This window comes from Carassius auratus, unplaced genomic scaffold (genome assembly GCF_003368295.1).
Source record: "Carassius auratus strain Wakin unplaced genomic scaffold, ASM336829v1 scaf_tig00009826, whole genome shotgun sequence".
NCBI lineage: Eukaryota > Metazoa > Chordata > Actinopteri > Cypriniformes > Cyprinidae > Carassius > Carassius auratus.
Genome location: NW_020524075.1, coordinates 3,663 through 13,871, shown reverse-complemented (window position 1 = coordinate 13,871; position 10,209 = coordinate 3,663). Strand labels below are relative to the sequence as shown.

General features: G+C 41.9%; 1 pseudogene; it reads left to right on the top strand.

Moving 5' to 3' along the window:
- The first annotated feature begins 4,784 nt into the window (after positions 1-4,784).
- Positions 4,785-9,369, top strand: LOC113072656 (somatomedin-B and thrombospondin type-1 domain-containing protein-like; annotated as a pseudogene).
- Positions 9,370-10,209: the final 840 nt, after the last annotated feature.

Below are 10,209 nucleotides of genomic sequence, written 5' to 3'. Positions count from 1 at the left end.
CTAAGCAATAATCAAAATATAATTAAAATATCAAATATTTTGCAATTTAAAACATAATAATACGATGTCTTTTTTTTCATCAATATTACATCAAAAAAGTAGTTAATTTAAATAGCATTTATGCTGATAAGGTTAAGGTTTTAGCCGGTCTATAAAATATAAAGTACGTTATTGTGTCCCCTGATTTCATGTCAGCCGTGTTACCTTCATTAACAACCCATGCAAAATAATGCCATATTCAAGTGACCCTCTTGTCAGGGTTTTGGCAGGGAGGAACTCAGGTGCAGACAGGATTTACAACACAAACAGGTTTATTTACAAAAAGGGGAAAAATAAAAACCTACGAGGGGGAAAACAAGGACTAGGGCAGATACAAAATAACTAAACAGGACCGATAAGGCAAGATAAACAAAGACTCAAAACTAGAGAACACTGACTACAAATAACACTCACAGTTATACAGGATACAATATCTCAATCACAGGTGAGGAACACACAAATCACATCAGAGGTACAATCACGAATAATGAACACAATGAACCGACGCAAGACAGAGCACACTAGGAGATCTAAATAGGGGGAACAATCAAGACACGACAGGTGGCACAGATGGGACAATCAAGACACGACTAGGTTAACAAGGGGGGCGGGGCAAGGGAACGAGACAACACAAGCACATGGCCCAAAGGCAAGGCCATGTGCTTGTACACAAAACACGGGTCTGTCATGATCCTGCCTCAAGAATAGGAAAAATCAAGGACACGAGGGCAGAATCATGACAGAACCCCTCCCTTAAGGAGCGGCTTCCAGACGCTCCTCAAGGGAACATCAAACACGAGACATGACGGACTGGGACACAGACACAAACCAACAAGACATGACAAATAATAACAAAGGCAGACATGAATACACGACGGCAGGGTTAGGGTGACAAATCAAAAAAAAACAAACAGGGAAGGGGAGGAGGCGGGACCACAAAGTTCATGGGGGACAGACCAGGGTGTGGGTGGTGCAGGAATCTTAGGAGGACAGGACGAAGGCTGACGACGGGGGGTACGGGCAGGTCTGGGTGGTGAGGGGCGGGGAGGGGTCTCGGGACAACTGACAGGGGACATGATAGGAGAAGACAAGGACGCGGGGCAACACTTACGGGACGCGGGCAAGACTTACGGGACGCGGGGCAAGACTTACGGGACGCGGGGAGACGACAGCTGGACACGGGGGACAACATCTACTGGACACGGACGACAACATCTACTGGACACGGGACATCATCAACAGGATACATGACTACATCAGCAGGACACGGGGCAACACTCACGGGACACGGGGAGACGACATCTACGGGACACGGGGAGACGACATCAGGACACTCGGGATTTCTGGGGACAGGGTCTGAGGACAAGACAGGACTGACGGGGACTTCTAGGATACGGACAAGACTAGACAAATAATCTGAAAAGGCTTTAGCCGCTAAGACAATTGGCATCTCCTTACGAGATGAGACACACTGTACTAAAGTCTTTGCTGCAGAGTCGGCCGCGGCACTCTCCTGCGCTCTCACGACTGCCGACTTGCATACTGCCCTCTTCTTTGCCGGCTCGGGCACGCCAGCGCTCACCGCTGCTGGCACGGGCACGTCAGCGCTCACCGCTGCTGGCTCGGGCACGCCAGCGCTCACCGCTGCTGGCTCGGGCACGCCCACCGCTGCTGGCACGGCACGCCAGCGCTCCGCTCTCCGCTGCTGGCACGGGAGGAGACAGGGTCACAGGACCGGCAGGCCCCCTCTTCCTCCTCTTCCTCCTTGGGCGCGGTGCAGAGGCCACAGCTGGGTCAGAGGCGGGTTGGGGGAGTTTGGTCTCGGGCAGGGCAGTCTCGGACGCCGAAGACTCAGAAGTTGACTCCCATGACAACCGTCTCCCTCGTTTCATGGGGAGACTGCTGGCTGTGGAGGGCACCTCAGGACTCTGGGAGGGGCTTGCCTGATCCCCCAGGGTTGCCACGGCCAGGACACGACCCTCAGGGATCGTTGGCAGCTGGGTAGGTGGAGGGGACCTCTGTGGCTCCTCCTGGGAGATGCTTTCCCACAGCCGGGCATAATTACGGAGGACCCATTCCCCCTCAGGCGAGTATGGGAGGGTGACCCCCTTCCTGTCGGCGGGGGATGACGTCCAGCACAGCCTCCGGAACTCCGCCTGACGCTGAAGCTCAGAGGCCCTCCTGCCTGCTGAGTTCCTTGGGGGTCGGTTCATTCTGTCAGGGTTTTGGCAGGGAGGAACTCAGGTGCAGACAGGATTTACAACACAAACAGGTTTATTTACAAAAAGGGGAAAATAAAAACCCACGAGGGGGAAAACAAGGACTAGGGCAGATACAAAATAACTAAACAGGACCGATAAGGCAAGATATACAAAGACTCAAAACTAGAGAACACTGACTACAAATAACACTCACAGTTATACAGGATACAATATCTCAATCACAGGTGAGGAACACACAAATCACATCAGAGGTACAATCACAAACAATGAACACAATGAACCGACGCAAGACAGAGCACACTAGGAGATCTAAATAGGGGGAACAATCAAGACACGACAGGTGGCACAGATAGGACAATCACAACACGACTAGGATAACAAGGGGGGCGGGGCAAGGGAACGAGACAACACAAGCACATGGCCCAAAGCAAGGCCATGTGCTTGTACACAACACGGGTCTGTCATGATCCTGCCTCAAGACTAGGAAAAATCAAGGACACGAGGGCAGATCATGACACCTCTAGGAGATTCCAATATATCATCTCTCAACCAGGATTGAAACACTTAAAAACAAATGCATGATCATCAAATTTTATCAGCCCTGTTACTTTACAGAACAACAGGTTGCATAGTAACGCATAGTAACACATGGCTGTAACAGGGTTGGAAAAAATAAGTGTAGTGAAGATGAAACTGTAGTAGCATGCATTAAATCTTTTGCAAATTGATTGTGATATTTAGGGGTGCTCTAGCACCAGTGCTATTGGGCTCGTTTGATTTAGTGTTTATTTGCATTGGTTTGGTATCCACATTGGCAGTTTGTATGGATGGTTTTCTCAGGGGGCTGTGGTATGCATAACACTGACATGACCCAACATAACTCTCCTTCACTTATACACCCATAAACACGCGCGTGCACACAACACACACACACACACACACACACACACACACACACAACAATGCAGTTAAACACTAAATGTGGAAAGTCCATTCAAACATGCAATTGAATGAACCTGTTTTTCAAACTCTACAAACTGAGTTTCAAAGGCCAACAGGGAAATCTGCCACATTTGATGGAAAAAATTATATCTGCTGCACTTTCAATATATCCAAAAGAAAATCTGCACTGAAATCAAATACATTCTATTTGAATTCTCAATAAAAAGAGATGGCTGATGATAGCTTGATACAAATGTCTTCTACAGGGGCGCTGCACAAGATCCTGATCCTAGAGTCCTAATGCCCCCCCCTTGAAAATATTATTCAAGGGCCCTCTCTTCCTTTGGGGCCCTTGTAATCAGTATCAGTACTGGTTTCATCCCCAGTCCGACACCCCTGGTCTTCTATGTTTACTTTCAGAAACATTCCGGCCATTCTTCCATTTGCAGCAATACTGTGCCTACTGAGTGGTGATGTCATTTCCTGTGGTTTGATGATGATGTTAAAGAGTGTTACTCTTGCTTGAATTGGCTCCCTTGTTGCAGCGAACAATCAAAGCAGTGGAGTTTGCCAACAGTCACAGCAGATCTCCTAGAGTTTAATTCTCACTAATATCCCGTCTCTGCCTTGATCTTGCTCTCTTCGCATGAGCAGCCCTCATTCCTCTCATGATTAGGCCGAGTTCCCTGTGGAGGGACAACGGTTTCAGCCAAGCATAGAAACAAAAATATGCTATCAACATCCACATTTTATAATATATATAATATATTTTCGTCATTTTTTTTTCTTGCAGTTTAACTTTTTAAATGTGGACTTTGAACTTTTCAGCGTCTTGTAAATAAACCCACACGTAGATCCTGAGTTACTTTGATTGAGTTATGGTTGCATACTGATTAGATAAGTACTAATTCAGTAACCTAATTTCTCTCACCTAATCACATTTCCATCATTCCAAAGAGGAAACGTCGCAGAAATACCACCATTAATGAACAAAGATAACGTGAAGTCTCTCTGTGGGAGTTTGCAGAGGTGGATGCACTTCTATACTGTCTGCTCTTGTGGAGTCGATATGAAGATGTGACAGCAACCGGGGATTGTGCTGCCCCAAGCTCTGTAGACTGGAGCAAGGCCAAGTGTTCACATTCCTCCCACTGTTTCCCTGCTGTACAAGCTTTAGAAACAGGCTGGGCACTGGTTTGAGATCAGTTTGCTGTGGTACAACAGGGCATAGCAGCCAAAAGGGCAATATAGAGAGAGAGAGAGAGAGAACTTTCACACACCCTTCACTCAAACAACATTTCCCCACCTCTCTTTTTCTCTACCTCGTTCACTTTTGTGTGCTGGAACAAGGGCAGAGACGCTCCAGAAGGATTTTTACAAACACATTCAATTGCCAGCAGAATATAGCTTTTTCTTTCAGCCCAACCAGAAGAAGAGTTGTTTGGTCACAAGGATTCATCTGACAAGCATGACTTCAACTGTGACAGAATCATTTCCTCTCCAGGAATGAGACCTGTGGCACTGACTCAAGAGGAACCGAAGACAGTAACAGGGACTTTTTTAGAGCTCTTTTTGGAAATGATGGGCTTGTTGTCACTGGGCCGGAGTGCTCTTCTGGTGGTTGGGCCGCTGTTTTGGGATGTACCAGTTTGCAGAAGGCGGATGCTCAGGAAGGTGCTGTCAAGGTACAGATTTCACCTGTGTCACTACTGACTGGAGGATGGACCGTGTCTATGGGACGTGTTATTGTGATGAGAGGTGTTTAAAGACTAAAGACTGCTGCTTTGACTACCCTACAGAGTGTCCAGGTATGTGGTACAGTAATATTTTGGGCAGACGACTAGGCATTTTATTTCTAGTACACATTTACCAACCACATATTTTAAATGATGGATTTTATACATCAGTTAATGTAGTTCATTTAAATAGTACTGTGGTAGTAATGTAGTCTTTCAGTGAAGGAATAGTTCAACATAAAATGAAAATCTGCTGAAAATGTACTCATCCTCAGGCCATCCAAGATCTACATGACTTTGTTTCTTCATTGGAACAGATTTGGAGAAATTTAGCATTACTCATTTGTCCAAACCGCTGATTAAAACATCACAATAATCCACACCTTGGGAAGTGTTTGTAATAAACAAATTCAGAGTCCTCTATCCATAAAATCGGTTTCTCCATTGAAAAGGTTGGCTCATCTAAATCAGGAGACAAATATGCACAGATCAAGCACCGTTTATAGGTGAAAAAAGTCTAAAACAGTTCTAAACAAACATGTCAGTGGATTTTAATGTGAGAGGACAACAGAGGATAGACTTTTCAATGGAGGAAACGTTGTTATGGATTATGGATTTTGGCCAGGAAGCGACAGTTTAAATGAAAAATGCCTTAACAAAATATTTTTTTTTTTCAAAAACACACAGCTTTTCATTTCACAAGACAATAATTGATTAAATGGAGGTTTGTTAGGGCATAGTGGGCCCCCACTGGTTTGAACTACTGATTATATTAAATCTGTCCAAAATGTGCTTATATTGGTCCCATTTCTCACCTGTTGGTTGTGTTTTTAGCTCAGTCGTGTGTAGTGAGTGAGTGGAGTCACTGGAGTGGGTGCGCACAACCCTGCCAGCCCTCATTCCGGGTCCGGAGACGGAGCGTTCAGAGACTGCCCCAAAACAGTGGACAGGCCTGTCCGAGGCTGGAGGAACAGGCCGGATGCATGGAGTATCTGGACCGCAAGGGACAGTTTTGCACTTCTGTGCAAGGTCTGAGTTTATTTGTATTTTTTGATTAATATTTGTAAGAGCTCTTGTGAAAATCACAGTACTCATTTCAGAATAATATAGTTTTAAAGAATACTTAAGTGAAAACCGAATGTAATTTTTCAGACACTCAGTTGCATGTTATTTACAATTAAATGAAAATGTATTATAGTTTACATTTATATTAAATGCAATTTGCTGAACTTAAGGTTTTTGACCAACTTAAGTAGGACTTAAATACATATTCAAATGTAAATTCATAATTCTATCGTCTTTGTATAATAGTTAGAGTGTGCTTCTGAATGTAGTCAAACATTTATAGTAAACTAAAACATACTTTAAAGCAACTTTTATTAAAATTGTGCGTCATGCATTAAATGCACTTGTAATTATACATTTGTGATGAAGTTGCAATTATTGGTTACACTTCATTTTAAAGTGTCCTATTACAGTGCAATTAAACATTTAAGTAGCTGAGAAACCCACTGTATGATTAGTGTGTGGCCTAGAGTTAATTGCATGTAATTATGCATAATTTATTGTTATTATAAGATGTAATGTGTAACATGGACACCTTAGAATGAAGTGTTACCCAATTTATCCATGTAACAGCCTTTCAAAAAACACAGTGGTTTTGCAGGTAGGTTAGTAAAGTGTACTTTGAAACATGACAAAAGATTTAATGTACAATAAATGTTTCTATTTATCACATTAATATACTATCTGTAGGTAGTTTTTTTATATACTTTGTTATACTTGAAGTACTAAAAGTACATATTTCTCTTTCAGTACTGCTTTTAAAATATCCTGCCTTCTTGCTTACACTGGCAAATTAGAAAAAACACAGTACGTCAAAAAAAAGGAACTTTTAAGTTTAATTATAAATGTTTAATACATTAGTATTTTTTTTATTTTATTTGATGGTATAAAGTTGAATCACTTAACTGTTTATTGGTGGAATCTCAAATGGTAACTGTGTTGGATTTATTCCAGGAGCAGCATTTATAACAACAATGGAGTACAGCAAAGGCAGAACACATGATTTGTATGGGGCCCCAGTGAGATTCTGGGTATGTATCACCAAGATTAAACAAGCACAAAGACACTGTTTACGATGAGAATTTGTGATGAGGAGCCCATTTACGCATTTCTTTAGTTGTTTCTATTATAAAAAAACGATTATAATAACACCATATTTAACTTCTTGTAACTGCAATTTTTAAAAGGTGAACTGATTTTATATTTCTATAGTCTGAATAGGAACAGTGATATAACCTCACAATTAACACTTAAGTCACTTGATGATGGCGTGTGCTCCACAGTTTCTGTATGGAGTTCAAGATGGAGTCTCTGACAGCGCAGTGCATGGTGGAGAACAGACCCTACACGCCTGGATGCAGTACTTGAGGGAGGGCTACACCGTCTGTGTGGCCTGCCAACCTCCAGCGATGAACAACCGCAGTCAGAGCTGCCAAGGAGACGGTAGGCCTAGCTGAGAGTAGTGTACCCACAATGTCACAGTGTTATTTTAGAGAATCATAGCACATCATCTTGTGAGTTCAGATGATTTCATGCTGAAAAAACAACAGAATTCATGAGACATTTTGCAAAAGGCTCTTACAATTTTAAAACAATAAAGGGGAAGTTTACCTAAAAAAAAAAAAAAAAAAAAAGTTTATCTACTTACCTCCAGGGCATCAAAGATTTTTAACTCAAACCGTTGCAGTCTATCAGTCTTATAATGTAAGTGGATGGGAATCATGGCTAAACATACAATAAAAATAAAGAGTCTCCTTGAGGGCATCATCCTGTGCGCATTCACAGCAGCAGGTGCGTGAGGAACATAGACAGTAAAAGAAATGGACACAGCGACCCCATTGGAACTCAATTGAGACTAATGAAGCCCAGTTTTAGCGTTTTTTAGCACTTCCGTTTCTGACGCGCAGACTCAAACGAAGCTTGACGACGTCAGCAACCTGGTCTGACAGATGTAAATCTTCTAAGGGCTGTGCGTGCAAAACTGCCATCGTTAATCTTGGCAGAGACGGCGAGCTTGAGCGGGGAGTTCTTTGTCGTGAGTGAGCAGGAGTAAGTATTCTGATTAATTATTTTGTATAGTATTTTAAAATGTAACGCCAGTAATGCCATATTAAGTTAATTGCCTGAAAGCTTCTCCTCCTGTCTGTACGTAATGCGACAGAGAGCCGAGTGGTTATGACGCAATCGTTAGCCTATTTTTTTTACAAAAACTGTTTATACGGGGCCATATGTAACATAGAGGTAATGGAGCCCTTTTATACATTGTCGTGTATCTTTAGAAATAAATATTGGACAAACAGAGTCTTTAAACGCCTCAGATGTAAAATTATTCGCTGTCAAAGTGACGCCAAAATGAATGGGAGTCAATGGGAATGCTAACGCAAGTGAAGTTCTGCTAAAAGATGGCAGCCCCCACCCGACTTCAACTTCCGGTCGAGTTCCTTGCCCTTGGTGAGGAATCGTGGTCGTCTTCTTGCTTTATGGTGGATCACAAATTTATAAGTGCACTACCGCCACCTATCTCTCAAATGGACCATTGACACCCATCTACAATTGTTTTTGTTTTATTGCATGTTTTAACTGTGATTACCATCCACTTACATTATAAGAATGATAAACTGCAACGGTTTGAGCTAAAAATCTTGGTGTGTGTTTACGGAGAGAGAGAGAGAAAAAAAAGTTACCTATATCTTGGATGCCCTGGGGGCAAGTAGATAAACATTACATTTTCATTTTTGGGTGAACAATCCCTTTAAGACCTTTATTTTTTATTTTTTATAAAGTTGTTTTAAATTTCACAATATTAGTTTACACTGTATTTCTGATAAAATAAATCCAGCCTTGAGCATAAGACTTTTTTCAAAAGCGCAAATATAAACTAGAAAACTAGCCATTGCAAGACAAGTCAAGCATTTCATGCCAGAAGCCTTTAAATATCATGGAATGAAATCAAACACAATGTAAATGAAATGTAAACCACAAATATCATAATGTAAAACAGTAAGGTTTTTGTACCTGCCACCTGATGACCGATTCTTCTGGTCTTTGGCAGGGGATGAGCTTCTACACTGGCAGGCAGTGGGCAGCCCCCGCTGCAGAGGAACATGGAGGAAAGTACAGAGACTACAGCACTGCTCCTGTCCCCTGTGCACAGCTTCATTTTCATTTAAACACACCTAAGATGATTCTTCACCCCCTTGTTAAAGTCCACAAATGAACATTATATTACATAACTCAGAAAACCAAACAAATCACACTTTCACATACCGTACATTTATTAAAATCTCTTAAGTTTTTACAGTTGTATTGTTTCAAACTCCTTTTTCCTGTGAAAATGTCTAGGAACAGATTTAAAAAGGCAAAAAAAGAAAGAAAAGAATAATAATAAAATAAAAAAGCTCAGATTTGCCTCACCTGCATCCTCTACTGGACAGATTTTGATCTTACGGTTCAAACAAAACAACAACAGAAACCTTTAAAGCTGTTTTTTCCAGAAGTCGTACTTCTGCTAAATAAGTTTTTACTTTTAATTTACAAAACGGTGCTCCTGATTTCCAAACATATTTTGTGAAATTACAAGCATAACAATGGAATTATTCACTGAACACTATAGATGTGTAAATCAATTACGTAAACCGAACTGAAAACACTTTCAAAAAAGTGCCTGAAAAACCGGCACTTTCTAAAGCTCTTTAAATACTAAAAGCAAAAGCCGCCTGCAGCTCATAGCAGTTCGGTTTTCTTCAGGATTCTCCATCGGTCCTTGAGATTAACACCGGTGCGGTTGTCAAACTCAAAGTCATCCAGGATCATTCTCCATTTTGCCCTCTCCATACTTCTTCACACCTGCTTTCAGCTTCCTGTCTTCTTCTGTGGTCCATTTCTGAAAGGAACAAACACTTATGCTGTTATTATGCGTACAAATGCTTGCACTGTAAACACACACACACACACACACACAGTGAAGATAACTCACCCTTCTGGGCTGGCTTGTCACACTAACATTGCTTTGTAAATCTGAACAGATACTACTTCTCCTGGAAACTTCTGTGCACACAAAACAAGCATTTATTAATGATTAGAGATTTATATTAGGAGCTTGATGTTCATAGAGTTTTTAGAGAGTTGTTCTAAACGTGTCTGATTTCTGTGCAACTCAAAAACTATTTTTAAAGAAGTTTTATGGAACATGTTTATAAAAATGT